The sequence below is a fragment of the Rattus norvegicus genome, chromosome 1 (assembly GCF_036323735.1).
Source record: "Rattus norvegicus strain BN/NHsdMcwi chromosome 1, GRCr8, whole genome shotgun sequence".
Lineage (NCBI taxonomy): Eukaryota > Metazoa > Chordata > Mammalia > Rodentia > Muridae > Rattus > Rattus norvegicus.
The window spans coordinates 163,099,067-163,122,848 of NC_086019.1; the positions used below are offsets into that span (position 1 = coordinate 163,099,067).

A 23,782-nucleotide genomic window follows, 5' to 3' on the forward strand; every position below is an offset into this window, starting at 1 on the left:
CACACTGTCTCAGGTGGGAAGACCCTCAGTCTGACAGACTTTGCTCCCCTGGTGTCTTTTTCCAGCCTCAGTTTCCTCATCTGAGGAATGGGGATAGAAATAATCTATGTCTAAGATGAGGCCATGCATGGAATGTGTGTGTCTGACACGTCATGTCACCAGTGTGCAGTGAAAGGTCACAGCAACAGCAGCAGCAGCAGCAGAGCCTGGCTGGACTCAGTCCCTGGTGCTTGTACCTGGTTTCTAGGCATGGGGGCTGGGTTGGGAAGGTGGGTCCCTAGACTTAGGGTTCTTCCCATTGTTTTTCTTTTTGAAAGATTGTATTTATTTTATGCCTGTGGGTGTTCTGTCTGCTTGTATGTCTGCACATGCCCAGTCCCTTCAGAGGTCAGAAGGGGATGTCAGGTCCCCTGGGACTGGAATTGTAGATGGCTATGAGCTGCTATGAGGGGGGCTAGGAATCGAGCTGGGGTCCTCTGGAAGAGCAGGGAGTGTTCTTAACCACTGAGCCATCTCTCCAGCACCCTACTGTCCCCCCTTTTCCGTAAGCGATAGTCAGCACTCCAGTCGCTTGGTTTTGTTTTAGTGGCCAAAGTGTCAGGCTCCCTATAACAATAGAGCCTTGTCTGAGTCTGCTTGTTTTCCAAGCCGGACACCCCACTGCCCCGCCTACCAGGCCCTGGTCCCACCTGGGAGAACCGGAGAATGTCAGAGGGGTGTTTTGTTTTCCAGTGAGGGGAGGGTGTGAGCCTTCACCAGCAGGTGACCCCACTGAAGTCAACCCCCTGTATTGACAGCAGAATCAATCTAATGTTTGTAGTGCAGAGAAGCCAGTGGGTTTAGAGACACCAGAACCTGCACTTTTAGCCTCAGCTTTCTCACTTACTGTGAGATGACAATGGGTGAGTAATTTTGTCTTTGAGCATGGTTTTCCTGTGTGAAGAAGAGTGTTGGGGAGTCAAGCTCAGCTAGCGTAGTAAGCTGGGGACCCCCATGCCAAAGCACCTGGCTATTGCATTCCTCTCAGAGACAGGGTTCTGGGGCCACCGCCTCTCCATCTTTGCCTCTCCCAGCAAGTTGGGATGAATGTAGGTTCCAGAGAGGCCTTGCTTTATCTCTCAGTGACTAAAGTTTATGAAGATGCTGCTGGCAAGTACACAGAGGCCTCTGCATGCCCAGCTCAAAGCCAGCCCTTTGGTGACTATGTTCAATGTTCCCTAAAGCTGATAAGTGCCACCGTTAGTCTCTGACCCTTATTCAGGCCTTGCTACCCTGGGCTCTGGAGCCCCCAGTCTCCTGAAGGCCAGTGAGGGAATATGGACCCTATAGGCTATGGTAAAGAGTCATCATTGGTGGAGGATGTGGGAAGTATGTGGGGCTACTTCTGAGCAGGGAATGGGTGTAAAGGGATGAATCTGGATTGGGAGGAGCCTAGCTAAGAGCTAGGAGATAGTACAGGAGATGTGGCTGGGCACCCAGCATGGAATTCTGGGAGGTCCCATGAGATGGTGATGGTGTCTACAGAGTGTAGCCTGACAGACCTAGAGCACAGAGTCCTTGCAGCCAGTCAACAGGGAGCACTTGTATCCTGTCCCTCCTACTGACTCACTCATAGTTCACACCTGAGCATTGGTGACAGGAGCGGTGTGTCAGTGCTCAGTGGGGGGGAGGTGTCTTGTGGAGGGAGGGATGTGGACTGCAGAGTCTGTCCTCACATCCAGTCCCACCTCTGCCTCTTTGAGCAGAACTGAAAGGCTCTGGGCTCACCAGGAAGCTAGACTGAGCCTTATCCTCATACCCATGAGTCCGGTGGAGCAACCTTTACCATCCAGGCTGTCCAAAGGCAATGACGTAATGGTTAAGACAGCGTCTTATATTTCACAGGAAGTTCTACAGCCACCCTCACCCAGCTCCTTCTCTATGTCACCCTTAATGCCTCTCCAGGAAGTTCTTTCTTGCATCTAACTGAAGTCCATTGTTCTGCAGCCGGACTCCCTGTCATCTTGCCTGGAGACTGCAGAGGCAGTGAGCCCATCCTCCCTCCTAATGTGCCCAACAGTAACTACATCAAGGCAGGGAACTGAGCAGGCAGGCAGGGAACAGAGCCTGACATTCTCCGCCCTGGAGCTTGGGGTCCCAGAAGTCAATAGCAGAGCCAGGATGGAGGGTTTGTGTGGGAATTGTCTTAACTACTCACACTCCAAAAGGTGTGTCTCTGGGGCAGAGGAGAGCCTTTGGCTAAGCTAGAAGCCTGCATCCTGTGGCTGCCTGTCTTACTGTAAGGGCAGCTTGAGGCTACTTAGCAACCTCTTTCGCCCACAGAGGGCCTAGAGGGTATCTGCATTAGGTCTTCCTAGTGAAGACACGCAATTCAGCCTCATTGCCATCTTCTTATTGTTGGGCCCCAGACAACCTGAGCATAGAGTAGGTGAGGGTTCTCTGGTGGCTGTCGGAGGTGGGGGGTGGTGTGGTGGTTAGGATCTGAATACTTCATTATTCAGGCTGAGACTCCAGGGATGGCCTTGTGTTTAAGGTCAGGTGGGGGTTCCTGATGGGATTCTGGGTGGAGTAATGTTTCCCTCTTCAGACCAGGCAATGGTGCTCTTGGGCCTGACCAGGCTAACTTCTCACAGAGGCTCCGGAGTGCGTGTGCACGCTCCCTTCAGGAGAACTGCACTATCTACAGTCCCTTCAATCCCTGCAAGTGGGAAGCCTGAGAGAGGTTCAGAGAAGCTAGTACAAGGATTGACGAGAGATCCCACAATCTGTGCGGGAGGTTGGGGAGGGACCCTGGAGAGTCTCCCCACCATTCAGACCAAACAGGACTCTCTAGGTGATTGACAGAGGCAGAGCACAGGATAGGCAGGTGGTTGTAGACCAAGTGGCCCCATCTAGGGAGTTGGACATTAGGCAGAACCCTGCTCTGTGGGCAGTGGGGGAGGGTCTGCAGGGACCCCAGGAGTATGGCTTACTCTCCCTGGGAGGCACCTAGCCAAGAAATGCAGGCATTCTAGACCAGGCCAGTTCTGCAAGCCTTGGGAACTTAAGCAGTTTGCTATCACAGGGGACTCAAGATTCCTTCCTGTTGCCTTGGACACACACCAGGGTAACCTTCTTGCAAAGCATCAGAAGCTTGATGTCTCCGAGTTCGCTGCACTCTGTGAGGAACATTTGTTAGGGAGGCAACAAGGGTAGGTTCTGGAAGCCGACCTGCCCAGGCTTCCACCTTGACTTCCACTTCCTCAGATTGGTCATCTGGGGAAGGGGCGATCTTTACTCACACGCCCAGCTAGAGACCACGTGCTGGCTGTGTGAGCCAAGTGAGAGGATGCTTGTCCTGCCTGCGCCTGGTGCAGTTTTTGTGGTTTTTACCTTCCAGACGAAAGGGTGGAGAGTCAAAGAAAGGTGACCGACTGCCTGAGGCCACTCAGCGGTGTGGTTTCGTCCTCCAGGCTTCCAGTCTGTGGGGACTTGTTTATTTTTCCTACAAAACCTTGCTTCTGCCCTCAAGTGAACCTGCTGCCTCATTGACTCAGAACCTACTCTGTGCAATGTTATGGCTTGCGGTGGCCTCTTCTCTACAGTGCCTAGAACACAGTAGGCACTTTCAAACTGTCCCGTGCGTGAGTGTGCCAAGTGATGTACGTGCAGGAAGATATCTTCCAGAGAGGGAAGGCCCGAGTCATGCTCAGAGGCTTCCTCTGCTCAGTAAAACCATTTGTGTAGTTTGTATGAAACCTGGGATAGGGAGCTACTTCACTTCCTGCTCAAGGCAGGAATGGTTGGTCATCTTGCAGGGATGGGCCTTACGGAACTTGCCAGCTTTGCCAAGTGCCTGCTCCTATGACTGTATCTGCTCAACTCTGTGTTCTGGCTCTAGTCTCCCCATCCCTTCATCCCGCTGTCCACAAACTTGCCCTTTGCATCCCAGTACCCGTCTTCCCCCTTGTGCTTGCCTGAGTGTCTTTACTAAGTGGCTGTTATTGGCCTGCCTTCCTTCATTCCTATCCAGTCAGCCTCTGGAGGCCCCGGCCTTGCTAAGACTCCATCTATCCTGGTGGAGGACTTCTGTAGTGGCTATGCTTGGTCAGGGCATGGCCACACCCTTCTGGCAGAAGACAGGGAAATCATGATGCACAGAGCGAATACTGGAACTTGACTTCTGCCTCTACTTGTCTTACCACCCTGAATCTCCACAACACTCTAGGGAGGAATCTCAGCCACACTTTGCTAACAATGGATGCCTAGCCCAGTGGGCAAAATCTCTGTCCCACAGCTAGCTCATATCTCTGCCCATCCTTGGCCATCTCCTTCCTCTGTCCTCTATTTGCAGGCTATATAGTGTCACCTTTTTTTTTTCTTTGTCACCAAGGATTGGTGGTAGAGGCTGAGGTTGGACACACACATACACACACATACACACACATAAACATACACAGACACATAGGCACACATACAAACACAGACATACACAGACCACACACAGACACATACACAGAGATACACAGAAAAAGACAGAGACCACACACAGATACACACACACACATAGACAAACTCATAGACATATACAGACACACACAGACACAGACCACACACAGACACACTCATAGAGACACACATAGAGACACATACATACACAGAGACCACACACAGATACACACACACACACACACACACAAAGACACACTCATAACCATACACAGACACACATAGACCATATACAGACACATCTACACACAGACACAGACCACACACAGACACACTCATAGAGACACACATAGAGACACATACATACACAGAGACCACACACAGATACACACACACACACACACACACAAAGACACACTCATAACCAGACACAGACACACATAGACCATATACAGACACATCTACACACAGACACAGACCACACACAGACACACAGATGCACACAGAGAGACACACAGACACACATATACAGAGACCACACACAAACACACAGACACGCAGACACACATACACAGACACATACACACACAGGCACACATGCACAGACACACACATGCACAGACATACACAAACAGACACAGACACAGACACAGACACAGACACAGACACACACACACACACACACACACACACACACACACACACACACACACACACACTGTCCTGCCAGGGACTTGTATTCATCCCCACAGGGCTCTGGAGAGCATAGTGCCACATATACCATGTAACTAAGACCCTTCCTGGGGCTTTTCCTGTGTTGCAGTGTACCGTTAGCTCTTCCCAAACTTGTGAGCTTCTGTGGTATGCTTTGTTTTTGAGACAAAGTCCAGTATAATCAGAGCTAGCCTTGAATTCCAGTCAACCTGTGTCTACCTCCTAAGCATTGTGATTTCAGGTGTGCATTGTCATGCCATGCCTGGAACCTGCTTCAAAATGCTTGGCAAGTTGTCATCGGCCTACCTGGTTGTCACAAGAAGCCACAGGGAGAGGCTCATTTCTTGGCGTAGGACTGCTTGTGTTCCGGAGACTATCTCGGGGACACTGGTGTGAGGCAAGACTTGGCTACAATGGTAGAGCTTCAGGCTGCAGGATGCGTGGAAGGTAGAGATGTTTGGATTCTTCATCCACCAAAAGGACCTGTCTCAGGCACCGACTGTGGGCCAGGCACACAGCCAGCCCCGGGAAATGCCAAGACACGTCTGACTAAGAATCTTCCATTTCATTTCCCAGCTCACTAAGGGTTTTTTAAAGAAAGACAAATCCAAGCCTTAAAAGGAAGAAGCGAGTTTTTAATTGTTCCAGGTCGTGGTGGTGGGTGGGCGGGTGACACATTTATTCTGTGCCGTGGAACTGTACCTAGGCCCTGCTTAGTGTCAGATCTCCTAGGAGCTATTGAGGACCAATTACCCTGGGCAGAGTTCACAGCTGCTGCAGGAGGTCTGAGGAGTCAAGTGGAGTTAGGGAAGCTCAGAAGAGGGGGAGGGCAGAGAGCACAGGATGCTGCCCCCTGAGGCCCATTGGCCTGGACTTGTTATGGAGGATATATATATAGTGAGGTGCCACAGAGGGGAGAGGGGAGAGTGGGGTGGGGTGGGGTCCAGTGTTCTCAGCAAAGCAACATCTGGAGCATAGGTGTGGAGGTTGCAGTACACAGGGATGCTTGAAGGGACCCTGGACAATGGGAGCAGAGGGAAATGACAAGAGAGGCTGCTGGGTAGACCAGGATGTCTAAGGACCAGCTGAGTGGATGCCTAGCTGATCAGGGCCAAGTAAATTCATCCTGATGTACCCAGCACTTGGCCAGTGCCCAGTTGGCATGTGTGGACTACTGGATCTTTAAGCAGGTCCTTCTCCTCTGAGGGCCTCAGGTTCTCTTACTGTGGTTAGGCAAGGCCACTGGCAAATCCTTCTGATGGCTGAAGGCTCTCAGGAGTTCTGAGCATCCTCAAGTTCCCTCCAGTCTTGAGGTCCTCCAGGTTGCCCCAGCTGGGAGGGATGAGGCCTCACCTTTACCCGTTAACTGTACCCCTGCTTTTGCCTTGCTTCCACAGTTGGTAGCCCTGGTCACTTCTCTAATGGCTCCCCTAAGGTCCCAGGTCTCATGACAAAGTAGGGAGGTGCTGGAGAGGTGAGTTGAGCCAGGCTGGAAGGAGGCTTGGTGCATGCCAATTGGTCTGGGGTAGGAACTATGGAAGACTCCCCAGTCTCTCTCGTCTTCAGTTTCTTCCTCTGTTTAATGAGGACAGTAATAATGACTCCCACACCAGCCATTTGTGCTGATCCAGGGAGATAACATGGAGACGTATTATAACCTGACTCAGGGGCTGGGGTGTAGCTCAGTTGGTAGAGTGCTTGCCTGGAAAGCCCCGGGCTCAATCCCCAACAGTGGGTCAGGCACAGTGGCACACACCTGCAATTAATCCAAGCATTCAAGAGATAGAAAGATCATAAGTTAGAATTATGTATTAGCTTCAAGTTAAGGCTGGGATAGATGAGTCCCTGTCTAAAAAAAGAAGGATAGATAGATAGATAGATAGATAGATAGATAGATAGATAGATAGATAGATAGACAGACAGACAGACAGACAGACCCCGACCCCTAACCAGCTGTGATCATCATAGTGTGTTTTACTTACTTGGCATTCCCCCCTTCCCTCCCCCCCCAGGCTCCTGGCTCACTTGTCATCATCTCTGCACTGGTAGTGGATCACTGGCTCCTACCAGACTTCCGCTGCTGTGTGGGTTTCATTCAGGCCACAGTAATAGGTCTCTGTGAATTATGTACAAGTTGCTCACACAGGCCAGTACTGTGTGTTAGTGTGCACAGAACAGAGACAGACAGATGCCTTGCTGTCCCTCTTGTCTCTTGGATTCAGGGACCAGACACCACTCTTCTCAGCTACCTCGTTGGAGGATGAGGGCTTGGCCTCTGCAACAGGAGGGAGGCACGCATCGGGAACTCTCCTCAACTTGTTCACACTGCTTAGGCTGGGCCCACAGGACCTGCCTGCATATAGGGCATGGTCTGGCCCCGGGCAGCCGGCAGTGGTGAAGGATTGGGGCTGGTAGCATAGGACCTGAAGGACAGAAGGGGACAGCCATTCTAACATCACCCCCCTTTTCCTACTGGTTTCTAAGATGTCATTAGGGCAACGGAGGGTCTCCAGGGTGACTACTGCTTTATTTTATTAAAGCTCAGGGTACCCACTCCAGGCACCAGCAACCTGGCAACACAGTGTGCTTGGTCAGAGCACCCTGACAGGGTGCAGTCTCAAGGGATAGAGCCGGGTCTACCCAGCATTCTCTTGAATTCTGAGGGTCCCTCCTAATGCCTTTGTGCTTACAGCTCCCAGATGGTGTCCTGGCCCCATCAGAGCAGAGTGGAGAGCAGACAGCTGGCAAGGCTAGTCCCCAGAGACAGTCCAGATGTTCCCTACGCTTGGGTTGGTGGGTAGGAGAGGCCTAGGGGTGGCAGCAGTTGAAAGGATGGAATAGCATAGCAATGTAACCTAAGCTGGTTACAGAGAAAAGACACACACCCTCCCCAGTCCTGTCATGGAATCTAGGGCCTTCTGCATTCAAGGCTTTGGGCATACTAGGTCAGCACTCTATCACTGAGTCACGTCTCTAATCTGCCTCCTGTCTTTCTGGCTTAGAAAAGCCAGACAGTGGGTTCTGTCCTGGGTTCTACACTTGTGCCTGCTGACCCTTGAGTTTGCAGCTTGCCTTTCTGACCTTGATTGAAAAGGGTTGCTGAAGTGGCTTGATCTCAGGCCAAGCTGAGGTCAAAGCAAGCAGGGGGCATGGTAAGCCACCTATGAGGAGGGAAGGGCCAATTCCAGGCGTCAGCAAAGAAACAGAGAGGCTTTAGATACTTGATCTGTGGTCTCCCTCAGCAAGAACGAGGTCATTTCCACAGGGCCTGGGGTGGAGCGACAGTAAAGGAATGCTAGCACCTGTCACTTCAAATCACCCCAGCATCTGTCACTTTCGGGGCACCAGGCAGCCCTGCAGGCTAACCAGGTGATCTAAGGAGTCCCTTTCTTCCTAGTTCCTGTGTCACAGGGAACCACATGCTACATTCTCCATATGCTGTACTGAAGGGAAAACAGAAGCTACTGGGTTGTGAGGCCCTGGGGGCACAGCCCCAGGGTACAGCCCAGGGGCTCCTGCAACTATGACTGGCATCCTGGTCCTGGTGACAGCCAGGCTGTGAGGATGGGCTGTGTAAGCCTCATTTGCGTCCGTTGATGGAGCAGCTGGTTAATTAGCTGCTGGTGTGCTTGACAAGTGTCCCCTACACGTGTCAGGGTCAGTCCTCAGCAGACCACACGTGCACTCAGGAGCCAGCCTTGGGCATGAGGCTATGACCCACTCATTGTCCCATCCCCTGCTTCTCAGTTTGTCCCACAGATGACTTTATGGTAGAGTTACTATGTTGGGGACTTAGAGGACAGAAGACAGCCATGCCCAAGGGGCCCCAGTTTGGGGCAGATGGAAAGGAAGGGCCCAGAGAAGGCTTGATGGTAGGCACTAGCGCAAAGGTGTGCCCATTGGCAATGCATAGGACACCCAGGGAGGATTCTGCTGTGCTCAGCCTCCAGCCCCCTGTGTGACCTTGAGCACCCCATTCATCTTCCTGTCTCTGCCCCAGTTTTCCCATCGTAAGCAGGGTGTTTGAAGAAGTGGTCCCAGGAAGCTGTCACCAAAAGTGAGGCTGTGTCATTAAAGCACCGAGCCACCCACCCCTCCACTTTGGGACTGTGACAGGCCATTCACTGCTGCTTATGACGGGGTGTGCTGGCCCTACAGGCAGAGGACAGACACTGATTGTCACCCTGCCCAGCAGTGTCTAGTGCTGGATGGTCATGGGGGGGGGGGAGTTCATTGGCAGGTTGGGGTGGTTGGAGAGAGGGGAGTCTACCAACTGTGCTGGGCTGCTTGAGGGGGCCCAGGATCATGAGACCAATGACAGCCTCTGCCTCCATGGATGGCTGGGGAAGAGCAGATATGTATGGCAAGAGGGCCCGTCTTCCGAGCCCTCTGAGACCCTTACACTTCTAGAACCATCTATCTTTTACCCTCAGATCTAGAGATTACCAGCTCATGGGATCTTAGCGCCTTGGCCGCACAAAGCTGTAATGTGGAACTGGCCTTAGAAGTCATAGAATCCAAACCTGGACCCAGTCCAGGGAGGCCCCTCCAAGGGTTCCTGGGCCACCTTGACACCCTCCCGAGACCTGGCTCAATTCAGGCCACAGAGCTGCCGCTTATGCCCAGTGGCTGTGAGTGGCCAGCTGGGATTGGCAGTGCGGGACAGGCGCCAGGCAGGTTCTGTTTGGCTAAGAATAGAAGTTGTAGGTGATCTAAGCACAGCCTAGTACATCAGCTCCCGCCCGGCACCAGGGAGCTTATTAAGCAGGACCTGGGGCCACCCTGGGTTCTCCTGGGTGGAGGGGCAGCTGACAAGAGTTTCACGGTCTGGTCTCAGGGGATGAATGACATTTTTTCCTTTTTCTGTGCAGTATGGCTGCTCCTCCCACCTCCCTCTCCCCTGGGCCCCCAGTCTCATAGTGTCCTGGGGGAATGTCTTCTGGGACGATTCAGACAAACAAACCAGCCTTTGAGTGGAACGAACCAATCAATAAAAATGTCTTTTTGTCTGAAAGGAGAGAATTGAGGGTAGTGGCTATTATTGAGCGCCTACTGTATGTCACTCCTGGCCTTAGGATGTGGTACCCTGGCTTCATCTAACCTACCCAATGACTATACAGAGGATCCTTGGTGTAGTGCCCTGACGTGACCTGACAGAGTTAGGGCTGGGAACCAAGGTCTTACCGACCCTGTGCTTTTGTAGGAGGGTGTTGCTGAGAGCTGAGGGAAGGGACCAGAGTCAGATCTCTTTGATAGAGCTTCCCGGATGGGAAGATTTTATCCTTAGGACTATAGGGAATCATGGTTTGCTATGTATCTGAGTCTTTTCTACTTTTGGCATCCTGTGTGGAACTCCTGGCCTGAGGCTGGGAATTGAGGCCCTGTCATATACAACTCAGGGCCAGGCATTGGGCTATTTAGTCTGAATTAAATCAAACCCTCTTGAGTCTCAGTGTCCCTTCCACAAAGTGGACAGAGGCTGCTTGCGGAGGGCCATGAGACCAAAGCACCAGGTCACTGCTGTCCCCTCCAAGCCCTGTCCTAGACTCTCCTTTCTGCAAGCCTCTAGTGACCACTCCAACCCACTGATTTCCAGTTTGAGAACTGTAAGGATACCCTGAGTCACTCAGGAAGATAGAGGCCCTAGGACAGGAGGGCCCAGGACATATGGTAAGTAGGCCTAGGAGCACATAGTAGGTAGTCAAGGAATCCCTTCTTTATTGAAGACCGAGATCTGCTATCCTCAAGAGCATTACCTTGGGGACCTCAGGGCTTGGAGTCAGCTAGAGGTCCATCCAGCCTTAACCCAGAGGGCCCAGGCCCATACGTGTTTATCCAAATCCTGACCACGGAAGTATTCCTGTGCCGAATTTGAGGCCTTCCTGAATGTTCCTCCCCAGTACCCTTCCTTGGCTCCTGTCTCCCCTCAAACTGGGAGCATTTTATTAAATTTAATTTTATATTTAAAACTCATAACACAGAGAGCAGGGGATGTAGCTCATTTAATAGAATGTTTGCCATGACTGGATGATGCCATGGGTTTAATTCTTGCCACAACATTAACAAACCAGGCATGGTAGACATAGGCCTGTAATTTCGGCTCTAGAGATGTGGAGGCAGGAGGATCAGAAGTTCAAGGTCATCCTTGTCTCCATAGAGAGTTGAGACCAGTCTGGGTCAGAGACCCTGTCTTTTTTTTTTTATTATTTAAAATATTTATTTAATGTATATTACAGATGGTTGTGAGCCACCATGTGGTTGCTGGGATTTGAACTCAGGACCTCTGGGAGGGCAGTCAGTGCTCTTAACCACTGAGCTACCTCTCCAGCTCTAGAGACTCTGTCTTAAGAAAACAAAAGAAACACATTACGTACCACACCATCTGTGCTATTTCGACTCACAGCTGCATGGTAGCAACTACATTTGCATTGTTATAGAGCGAGACCCTAGAGTGGTTGTTTTAGAACCCAGGGCCTTGTATTAATACACGGAGGAAAGTGTTTTGCCCCTGAGCTTCATCTCCAGAATTCATCTTTTCATCAGGTAAAACTGATACTTTATACCCATTAGACAACCCTCCCTGCTACTCCCCTTCTCCCACCCCTCCCCACCCCTCACCCTTCCCCTTCCCCTCCCCTTACCCCAGTCCCTAGCAATTGGCCCAGCAACAAGGGCTTGGGCAGACTCACTTGCACCATTCTCTACTTATGTTTCTATGAACTTGGCTCCTTTAGATGCTTTATTAAATGGAATCCTCCTGTACCTCACTTTGTGAGTAGCTTATTTCACTTCGGGTAATGCCTTCTTGGCTTGTCCGTGTTATATAGCAAGTGTCAGGCTTTCCTTTTTAAAGGCAAAGTAATATTTCATTGTGTGGACATACTGCAGTTTGTCCACTCACCCATTCATGGATAATTGGGCTGCCTCTAGATCGTGACTGTTAGGACAGGACTGGGACTTCTGAACAGGCCTGAATTGGACCTCATGTTTAGTGTCACCTTTGCTATGAGTCTGAGTCCTTCCTCTTTGACTGCTCTGCTCAGTGGTAGAGCAGAAACCTGCATGTAGAAAGGCCCGACACACAGCAAGCTCACACTGAGTGGTGGGCAGAAGTCATTCCTAGTATCTAATTTCCTGTTGAGCCCATGTCCTTCTGTCTGTGGGTTACAGACATATCCATATGTCACCTGTACCCCCATGAAACCAGAATGGTGGTTGTGTGTCTGTCAGTTGAGCTCAGAAAAAGTCGGGGGCTTGTCCAAGTCACACAGCTGAACAATGGCTATGCTGAGATCTAATCCAGGTCTCTAGCAATGCCTGAAGTCCACAGGCCTTAGAGCAGTGAGTGGTTCTCACCCTTCCTAATGCTGTGACCCTTTAATACAGTTCCTCGTGTTGTGGTGACCCCAGCCATAGAATTATTCCATTGCTACTTCATAACTGTAATTTTGCTACCGTTATGAATCTTAAGATAAATGTCTGTATCTTGGAAAACCTGTAAAAGGATAGTTCAGACACCCCCTACCCGCAGGGGTTGTGACCCACAGGTTGAGAACTTCTGCCTTAGAGTATCAGCAACCTGTGGCCTGTGCGTAATCCCACCGGGAAGAAGCAGGGTGAGCTCATGAGGAGGCACCTCTGACCCCATGGCCGCTCAGGGTTGTGGATAATGAAGTTGGCCCAGCAACAAGGCTTGGGTGGACTCCCTTGTACCACACAGGCTGGTCTAAGTCCCCATCTTGAACCTGGGAGCTCACACTGCTTCTGCTCCCTCTTACTCTGTCATTCGTTTGTCCATCTTCCCCTTCCATATTTCTTCACTCAGTAACCACTCCCCTGAGACCTGCGGTGGGGGTGGAAGACCAGTCAAACCTGGAGGCACTTAATATAGTCGTGGCAGGAAGAGTGTGGACTCTGGGCTGAAGCTGCTTGGGTTCAAATCCTGCCTCTGCTGCTTACTGCCTGTGTGACCTCTGGCAAGTTGCTTAAACTCTCTGTGCCCTATGTCTTTCTTCTTTAAAGTAGAGAGACTTTCTACTTTACACATAGATCACCCCCAAACTTCGTGACTTAACACAAAAGCCATTTTAGGGGAATATAGCTTAATTTGAGAGTATTTGCCTAGTCTACCTAGCGCCGTGCATTTGATCCTTCCACTTCCTAAAACCAGCCATGGTGGTACAGATGTATGTTTCTAGCACCCAGGAGGTGGAAGCAAGAAGACCAGAGGTTCAAAGTCATCCTTGACTACATAGTGATTTCCCACAAACAAAACAAATAACTGCCTTTCATTTTACAAATCGGAGGTTTAAGATGGGCTCAGGCAAGCAGCTCCTGGCTTGGTGCATGTGACTTGAAGAACAAGGAGCTGGGCCACTGGGACGGGGGCTTCTCTTTGCCTTCATATAGTTTCAGGGCCTCCTTTGTCCAAAAGCCTAGTTGAGAGCTGGGCATGGTGATTGATCCAGCACTCAGGAGACAAAGGCAGGTGGATCATTGTGAGTTTGAGGCCAGCCTGGTCTACCTAATGAGCCCTGGGCCAGCCAGGGCCATACACTTAGACTCTGTCTCTAAACAAACAAGCTAAAATACCTGGTCGAGCACCCCCATAGTGGGCTGTAGACAAAGCACCTACAAAGGCTTACGGCAGGAGCATGCTCAGGAGTGAGGGGAAAGACAGCTGTGTTCCCTTAGGAGACATTGCCTTGAGAGGGTCCAAGTGTCCCCTCAGCCACCACTTCCAGGCTCTACCACCCTTGAGCATGGGTACACAGTTCTTAGTTCTCCGAGGGAAAATATCAGAGTGACGCTTAGAGAGTTGTGGGGGATGGGCTGTGCTGCTGCAGATGTCTCTGGAAATCCAATCTGCCCCTGTCATAAGGGCTACATGAGTCAAAACAGGAAATGTCTAGAACAATGCCTAGGCATCACGTATAAGCCGGAGCTATATATAGCCGGGCGTGATTTTGACCATATGCAATTTACTCGTGCCCTGCGGACCATGGAACCCGGCTGCCACTACTGAAGCCAATCCCACAAACAGTGGCACTTCCCGTGTGGGTACTGAGGGATCTATAGGAGTTCATCAAGTGGAGACCATAGACACATGTTCCACAGGAAGGAAATTCAGAGCTAAATGGAGTCCCTAGAGAAGGACACAGCTCCAGGTGGGTGGCTCCCTCAGGTACAGAGGGCGGGACTTAGCAAGGTGAATTGAGGCCAGGCTGAGACAAACTTTTCACACGGTGTTTGGTCTTGATCTGTAGGTACCAGGAGAAGCTGTGAAGTCCTGCAGTACCATAGTGGGGAGGCTCCTTGTGAAGTGAATTCAGGAGGATTTGGGAGGGGCCAGGGTAGCAAGGGACAGGCAGATGGGGCCCATGCCATGTTTGTTCCTGTGAGTTTTGAGTGTGATGTGTGTACCCTGGCTCTCTCCTCTCCCCTTCCAATAGATCAGACCCCGTTCATTACCTTCTTGTTCAGTTTGCTCCACTGTAGGGGATGAGACCTGCTTTGGTGGAAGGGTCCATGGGGCCAGAAGTCACCATGTAGCCTCCCTTGTTCCAACTTGGCCTGTGCCCCTTGCCCTCTCCTCTTCATCGATTCTCCTTCACCCTTCAGGGTCCAGACAGACCAGGTGGCCCTTCAGGGGTGGCTGATGAGCTAGCTGGTCAGCTCCACTGTTCCCCCTAACTGGTGACTTCAGAACAACCATGATCCAGGTCTCTTCGGTCTCCAGGATGTTCATGTCCTATAGGCCCATCTCTGTGCTCCATAAACCTATGTGCTGGTGCCAGTTTGTCTCCTCAGTGGGAACATTCACCTGCATGCATGCCTTGTGCATTTTTGTCTGTCTGTCTGTATTTGTGTGTGGCTGTGGATGTATGTGTAAAGGGCACCTTCTGTGGGGAAGCTCTGGGAAGTAGCAATGAAGTGGTGTGACTCATAAAGGGCTCCTGCAGAGACAGAGGGAGGCATCTGTCCTTGGGGGCTGAGGGTCAGAGCAGACACAGATAGATGGCTGCCTCCAGGAGCCAGTCTGAGTCTCTGACACGCTGCTGCTTCGTTTGGGTGTTTCTAGACTCGGCGGGGCATGAAGAAGCTGTCTGCAAACAGCTAAAGACATAGTGAAGTCTGTGGGGGGCAATCAGAGCTTCCTACAAAGAGGAGTTGAGCCATGACTCTAGAGAACACAGCTAGGAAGTGGCGTGGGGACAGGAGCAGATCCAGACCCAGCGAGAAGGAACCTGTCTGTGGGTTAGGGGTGGGGAGTCCAGGTACCCTAAGGACCAGTTGTGGTCTTCAGTGGCAGGCTTGGAGGATGACTGGAGGAGTCCCTTTCTGTAGGGACAGTGTGGTGTATAGAAGCCCAGGAAGGATCATGGTGGCAGCTTTTATTCTGCCCAAAGCACTGCCCACCTCCAGACCCTCATCTGCCTTCAGGTTTATAAAGCAGCATCCAGCAAGCTGGGAGAAGCCCAGGATTTTCCTGAACCTGGCACAGGAAGGAGAGGAGTCTGGGAATATGTGTGGCTGGCCTCTTCAGTGCTTGAGACTGATTTTTAGATGTTTCAGACTAGGTCCTGGAAGGGTCAAAATGCTGATTTGCCTGTTTGCAAGGAGACCACACCCAGACCCACCCCTGGTCCTAGGTCTCAATTACTAGGAAGTTCTTCCTTTAAGTCTAGCCTATGTCTCTCCTCCTGTGTGTTCCCTCCTGATGAACTTGTTCAACCCTGGCCCGGGAGCCAAACCTATCATCCGACATAGAGCTTTGAGCCGTGGCCAGTGTTTTTACAACTTGTTTTCATGGAGTTGGTTTGAAGTCTCCCTGCATTCCCAGAATGTCAGGCCCGCCCTGATTCACAAGGATTGACCAAAAAAACAGGGTCAGAGCCAGCTAGGAGTCTGAGGACTGAATCATTCTCCTTGGACCTTCCATAGGGTCTTTCCTTTTCTTTCTAGCGATGAGAGAATTGTAGGGAAGTGAGTTTAGAGGAACAGGAGGGACAGCAGCAGCATGTGAGGACATCGACTCATCCAGATGATGCAAGCCACGGGAAGAGAGAAGCGGAGGGGCCAAGGCCTGGGCCGTCATTAGAAGAGACCTCAGATAGAGTTCATATTCTATTGCCTGGCTGATGGTGACCTCTATGCCTCAGTTCTCTCAACTCTGCAATGGCACGGACCCCTAGGTGTCTGAGGTCACATGCAGATGTAGGAGCCACGTGAGAATGGTTTTCAGGAATTTTAGTGAGACAGAAACTGTTAAGGGGAGGGGAGGAGGAGAGGTGATCTCAACCAGTCCCACGCAGGGACTCTGGCTCAGTCCAACAGGCAATTGGGAGACAATGACAGACACCGTGGTAACCCTCTAGGACCAAGGACAGTATTGGTAAAGAGTTGCCTTGGGGGACAGTGGTGCCCTGGGGTATAGGGATTCCATCAGTTCTGAGTAATTTGGACTTCCAAAGCCAGGTCCCTGCCATCAGGAGGTTGACATGGTCCAGTAAAGAGTTCTGGGAAGGGGGGCGGGTATTGACTTCTGAGACCAGACTAGGAGATAAGGTCTATGGGATACTCACTGTCCAGGACTCGGCCCTGTGAGTGACAGATCCTAAGCAGGGTGCAGGAAGGGAGTTCCAGGATCACAGTCAGCAGGGCCATCGCCACACCTGCTGCTCCTCCAGCCTGGCTCTCCTCGAATCCAGCCTCGAGGTGACCCCACGCCCTCAGAGGACTGGCAACAGCTTTGGAGCTTGCCAGTCTGGCTGTGGCACTCCCTTCCAGCCCAGAGGACATCACTCACCTATGTCAGGGCCATGGAGGACCTTGGTTGGTCTCTCCTCAGTTACCTTTGGCTTTTCCTTCTTGGGGAACTCGTGCTGGTTAGCATGTCTCAGGAAGGAACAAATAGAAAAGTCGTCCTTCCATCCTGTTCTGACTAAACCCAAGAATCTTACTTTAGACTGCTGAGGTCAGCCTGGGTTGGTCTCAATGGTCCCCACCCTAACTCCACTCCTATCCTCCGTGACATCACAGGTGATGTCACCCACAATTTTGCCTCCTGACTCAGGCCATTGAGAGTCTGACCCTGAAGAGCACAGGCTTAGGTTCTAGTCCAGCCCGACTCCATTACCTGTTGTGGGACCTTGGCCAGGTTTCCTTCCTTCTTTTTACCTCAGAGTCTGCCTCGGGTTCCTAACCAAACTTGGACAAATGTTTATTTAAAGTCAGATGATTTTAGTATGGTACTAATTATCCCTGTTTGTCACTGCTGATGCCTAGAGATGTGAAGTGACTGGCCTGGGGTCACACAGCAGAAGGATAGAGGTGAGAGCACCAAGACCTGCTTCAGCTCTATGGCCAGTTCCCCGGGCACCTGGCCTGTACCTTCTCAGCTCTACTCTGGCCCCATTCATGGTCTCTCTTTGCTTGGGAAGTGAGGATAGACCGTACCCTGTGCCCCATGCTGCTTTGTGCTTGTTAGGTCCTCTCATACCTGCTGTAGAGGACCTACTGTCCTCTGTAAGAGAATCTATGATCTCGTGGATCTTGCCCTGCTCTCATCCTCAGCGGGGTTCATGTCCAGTTTGAGGCAAAGCTGGGACCCACCCTGAAGCTTGGGAACCCTTCATCCCATCCCTCACCCCTGTGTGTGTATGAGTGTGTGTGTGTGTGTGTGTGTGTGTGTGTGTGTGTGTGTGTGTGTGTGTTTGGACCTAGGGTAGTGGCCTCAAGGAGGAAACAGTCTAAAATGTCTAGCACCTCCAGAGGCCAGTGGGAGGAGCTGCGCTGGGGTGCCCAGGGGAGTAAGTCTTCTGATTCCTACGTGGGTCTAGCCCTGTGATTGGCAGGAGCTGAGGATGGGTGTGACGGTTTGTATATGCTGGGCCCAGGGAGTGGCACTACTAGGAGGTGTGGCCTTGTTGGAGGAGGTGTGTCACTGGGCATGGGCTTAAGACCCTCACCCTAGTTGCCTGGAAGTCAGTCTTCCATTAGATGGAAGATGAAGATGTAGAACTTTCAGCTCCTCCTGCACCATGCCTGCCTGGATGCTGCCATGTTCCTACCCTTATGATAATGGACTGAGCCTCTGAACCTGTAAGCCAGCCCCAATTAAATGTTGTCCTTTATAAGACTTGCCCTGGTCATGGTGTCTGTTCATAACAGTAAAACTCTAACTAAGACAAGGTGGGACAGCTTTGCCCCACCCCACCCCCACCCCCAGCAAGAAGACCTCTCACTCCCTCCCCTCAGCACACCTCCTGCATCACACAAAAGCCTTCTCCTTTATTATCCCAGGCTCCTCCAGTCTGTGTATAAGTCCACGGGCTACTCAGGAAAGCTCTGGTAATGTGTGTCGGCCACTCGCTCTGTGGTGAACCACTGGTGCTTGCCTGTTGCAGCGTCACCTACTGCCAGTAGGATCCCTTCCGCCTTGGGGTGAAGAAACAGTGTGTGTAGATGTCTCTGGCCCATTAGGGGTGTTAAAAAGTCAGCCTTCCCACTGCGGCAAGCATGTCTTCCTTGTAGGAACTGAACTACATGCATAAAGCGACAGTTTCATGACTTAGAGTGTCAAAATAGTGAGTGTTTGTATTCATTTATTTTTCCGTGTGTGTGTGTGTGTGTGTGTGTGTGTGTGTGTGTGCATGTATGAGTGTGCGTGTGCACAGAGGTTGGGGGACACCGTGGATATTGGTCCTCACCTTCAAGCAGTGTCTTGCTTAATTAAACACTGTCTCTTTTTGCAGTTCACTTTTGTACAACCAGCAGAGCTGGCCTGTGAGCCTCTGGGGATTCTCTTGACCGTACCTCCCCTCATATCAGGGGAGCCATAAGAACAGATACCTGCTGCCACTCCTGGCTTTATGTAGGTCCTGGGGATGGAACGCAGGTCCTCTCCCATGCAAGGCAAGAGCCAGCATCAATGAGAGTATTTAAATTCAGATTAGGCCTCTTCATGTTCGCGTTCAGTGTTTTTCTGCTGGCCTGCTGAGGTTAGGGAGAGGACTCTGAGATTGACCTTTCACTTCTATTCGTTTCGTACAGCATATTACTCTTCGCTTCAGCAAGGGCCTCATAGATTTGTGTTCTTCTGGCAGCAGGGATTTAAAGGATTAAAAACAGGATACAGTTATCTTGCAAAGGCAACAGAGTGTGAGCCCTGGGGTGTGGCACAGTGGCAGAGCACTTACCTGTCATGCGCAAGGCTTTGGTCTCCACCACCAGTGCTAGTCACACACAGCGTGTGAAGTTTGATATTTCTGTCAAAAATGTAAACTAGGGTGAATGTGAATACAAGAAAATTTATTTTATCTTTGCAGAACTTGTCATTATACGTTTGTTATAATTAAACCACCTACGTCCTAATTAGTACAAGATTATAAAATTAGATTCCCTATCCTGGCTAGTTCCTCCAAGTGCAACTCTATGAGAGGCTGAAGACCAAGATCACATGGCCAATGAACGCCTGGGTAACGGAGCAAGCCAAAATTTAAGTAAACCTCAGTGGGAGATTGCTGGCCTAGGAAGCACGAGACCCTACGTTTAATATGTAGCACCCCTAAAACTGACTAAATAGACAAGTGTGGTGCTGCATAGCTCTAATCCCTGGGGTCCACAGGTGGGGGTACGAATCCAGGATCTCATTTCCTGTTGTATGAGCACGGTGGAAATTGTTAGATATTGTAAGATGTTCCTTGGGTACCATGTACAGTTCCACCCCATGAGTAAAATGCAACTAGAAGAAAATACACACACATGCACACACACACACACACACACACACACACACACACACATGCACACACACAGATACATACACAGACACACATAGAGACACATGTACTTGTGAGCACACACTCAGACAGGCACACACAGATGAGCACATGCTCACACACAGGCACACACACAGATGAGCACACACACACACACAGGCACACATAGGCACACACACAGATGAGTACATGCTCACACACAGGCACACACACAGATGAGCACACACACACACACAGGCACACATAGGCACACACACAGATGAGCACACACACCCACACACACACACAGGCACACATAGGCACACACACAGATGAGTACATGCTCATACACACACACACACACACACATGCACACCAGCAGTAGCAGCATGTATTTCTCTCAGCAGATGATCGACAGGCGTCTGGGAAGACACACCTCTGGTTCTTCAGGTTTGTCAGGGACCTGAGTGGTCTTGGTGAGGGAGGAGAAGCTTGAATGAAGTCTTAGCAGGTGTTGCTGGGTCCGAGCTGTTCCCCTTCAGCCATCAGCCTCCCCCACTGCTTTGGCCGTGGAGGGGGTTTGAACTGAAGAACCACTTCCTGTTTGGGGCCCAGAACTTCCTTCAAGTGATTCACTGGCTCTCACTGTCCTTGTGCTGGCAAGGGAAGGTGGGGCTGGAGCCAGGCCTGGGCATGTCGCCCCTAGCCTGGCCCCGAATTGGGTGACCAGAGACTGAGACAATGGCTCGGTCCGTGGTGGGAAGTGGACTGTTTCAGGTGCGAGACTGTTCTGTCTTGGTCTGCCTGGTGGGCACAGGCTCCAGGGAGACCAAAGTAGACATGAGGGCAGACTCCGAATCCAGTCATTGCTCATCTACTTTTGCTGGTAGCCGCCAGCTCTGGTGGAGGTTATGAGACAGTCGAGACACCTCGGTGTGGGTCCATCCCACTTTCTCTCTTCCATGCTTGGACTCTAATAACAACTTTCTGGTGACCACATGAGTTCCCTGCCCCTCTCTGTGCCTCCATAACCGAGTGTGTCCAATGTCTCCTGCTGTCAATGATGTTTTCTGCAACTCAGTGTTAAAGGGTTTATCCCGAGAGATCATGGATTGTGGGGCTCAGTTGGTAAAGTGCTTTCCTAGCATGCACCAAGTCCTGGGTTCGAATCCTAGGACTGCATCACTGTGAGTGGTGGCACACTTGACAGATGAAGGCAGAAGGACCAGAAGTGTAAGATCATCAGAACTCCATAGGGAGCTTGAGGTCAGCTGGGCCATGTGAGACCCAGTCTCTAAACAGTTAAGTAACAGGGTGAGGAGTCAAATCAAGTGGAAGGACCGGGTCAGTGGCTCAGGGGATAAAGCCCTTGCTGTGCAAGTGTGAGGCCTGGAGTTTGACTCCCCAGGACCCATGTGACCCTGGCAGGTGGGCATGGTGGCCTGCCTGTAATTCTAGGGCTCAGGGGGCAGAGATGACGAACCCCTGGAACAAGATAGCCAAACCAGCCACATCAGCAAGTTTGGATTCAAGTAAGACACTGTGCCTCATGTTAACTAAGCATGCACATGTACATGCACAAATGTGTGCCTACATACATGAACACCCATACACACATACATCATACACACACTTATGTTCATGAGAAAAAAAAAACTCCACATAGCAAAATGGCACAATGGGAAAAACATTAAAGGAAAAATGAGAAAGGATGTCTGGCTGACTTGCTGCTATAACCCTAGCCCTCAAGGGGCTGAGGCATGACTTCAAATTTGAGATCATTCTGGGCCACTGCATAAGACTCTGTCTCCGTAGAGTAAAAGAGAAGGTGGGGTTGTATTTGGGGGTTAATTTGAACTTTGCCACTTTGCTGGGTATGCCCACTTCCTAGGGCCTCTGCTTTATTTTTTAGAACATTTTGTTGCATTTTAATGCATGTATGCCTATGTATAGTGTGTAGTGTGTAGTGTGTGTGTGTGTGATGTGTTGTGTATATGTGTGTGTATAATGTGACATATGTGTATATGTGATATGTTATGTGTAGTGTGCATGTGTGTGTAGTATGTGTGTGATGTGTATATGTAGTATGCATGTGTGATGTAGTGTGTGTGTGTGTGTGTGTGTGTGTGTGTGTGTGTGTGTGTGTGTGTGTGTGTGAAGGTAGGAAGACAACTTATGGAGTCAGTCGTCTCCTACTCTGAGCGTCACCAGGATCAAACTCAGGTGAGCAGGCTCAGCAGTAGATGCCTTTACCCATTGAGCTTTCCAGCCCCCAGAGCCTCTGTTTTAAATCTAATGAGTTTCACTTGGGTGCTTTACACACAGCAGCTAGCTCCTGCCACACACAGGCTAGTGAGCAGGCTTCATTAGTGGCATGGACATGCAGAACCCCAGGCCCAAACCAGACATACTGAGGCCAACTGCAGCTCCCAGCAGGATCCCGTGGTAGACCCTGGCACTCTCAAGTCTGAGCCACCCTGCTTACATCCTTCTGTCTCAGGCCTGAGGATCCATCGCTGAGGTAGTAAAGGAATAAATGTTTTTCTTTACTTGTCCCATTTTTTCTGGAGGGTGGGAGGCTTTGGACTCAGGGCCTTGGTGAGTGCTGTATCACCAGCCTTCTTTTTTAACTTGTAAAATATTTGAGATATCTCACTAAGTTGTCCTGACTGGCCTTGAGTCGTTCTGTAAGCCTTGAACTTTTCGATCCTTCTGCCTTGGTCTCCTGACTAGCTAGGTTTACAGGCTTGCATTGACAGGCCTGTGTCAATAAGAGTGCTTTGTAAACTATAAAGTACGTCACATCCCAAGGATTGAAGGCAGGGGGAGTATTTGTTTCTGTGTCTAGATGCTGTCTCTGGACCCAACCCTGCCTGCGCACTTTGAAGCTGGCTGACTGTGTACTTCATGCCGGCTCCAAGATCTGAGTGGGTGGGGGAGAGCTGTCAAACGACAGGGGCCCAGGCCTGAGCCATTGCTGCCCTTTGTGGCACAGGAAGGCCTTGGCCCTGCCAGGCTTGGTGTCCCTGAGTAGGCAAGATGGCAATGTCCTCTAAAGCTTGAAATGCTGGTCTGAGGCTCCTTCCTATACCCTCCACTTGTATAGCCAGTCTCCCGTCTCTCCTCATAGTTCCTCGGTGTTGGATGGTGGTGGGCTGTGGGAGCTGCTGGGGAGACAATGCATGAGTCAGAACCAGGCACATAATTGTGGTGCCCCAGATCCCACCAGCCCTCCCCTGGTAGCTTTCTTGGAAGAACAGCTGGTCGCACAGCTCGTGAGGAAACATGAAGATCCGTGTCCCAGCATAGCCGCACCTGTGGCCTCTTCTCTTGGGGCCTGGCAAGGGGCATGGGTGTTCAAGGAGCAAGTTCTCTGGGTTTGGTCTGCAGGAAGGGAAGTGGAACCATGTGTTCTTGTCTTAGGGCCTAGGATTTGATCAGCTACTAACTTTATAGCTTCCCCACTTCGCCTGGGTCTAGGGGCTACCTACCCTTCTGCGGGTCCACCTTCAGCACAGCATGGGGGGGCAGTACAAGCTAGGTGAGGAGGGAAGACGGTGGGTGGGAGCGGAAGGCTCAGTGAGTTTGCTGCCTTGTCTCCTCAGCTCTTCGACTGAAGTGACATCACCATCTCTCTGGATAGGACACCCCTGGAGTGCAGCCCCTAGCCACCGGATCTTCTTCCAGGTAAAGAAAGGAGAATGGGAGGAAGTGGGATGAGGGCAAGGAAGTAGAAACAGGCTGCTTCTGAAACAATGTCTGCTTCTCCCTTGGGGGGAAGAACTCTACAGCTTTTGAAGAGAATCAGGAGAAACAGGACAGTTGTCCCATTTATGGCTAAGGAAAGTACAGTGCCAGGAAAAGGGGTTTCTTGCCTC

The 23,782-nt window shown here is 51.0% G+C and overlaps 1 protein-coding gene across 6 annotated transcripts in view; it reads left to right on the forward strand.

The window, feature by feature from the left end:
* The window catches only part of Gdpd5 (glycerophosphodiester phosphodiesterase domain containing 5), an 81,716-nt gene that overhangs the window by 7,223 nt on the left and 50,711 nt on the right, over positions 1-23,782 (forward strand). For 4 of the 6 annotated variants that reach the window (NM_001109152.2, XM_006229814.5, XM_006229817.5 and 1 more), the window contains one exon: positions 23,510-23,591. The exons of the other annotated variants lie outside the window; for them this stretch is intronic. The gene's annotated coding sequence lies outside the window, so the exon portion shown is untranslated. The remainder of the gene's footprint in view (positions 1-23,509; positions 23,592-23,782) is intronic. 6 annotated transcript variants of the gene reach the window in all.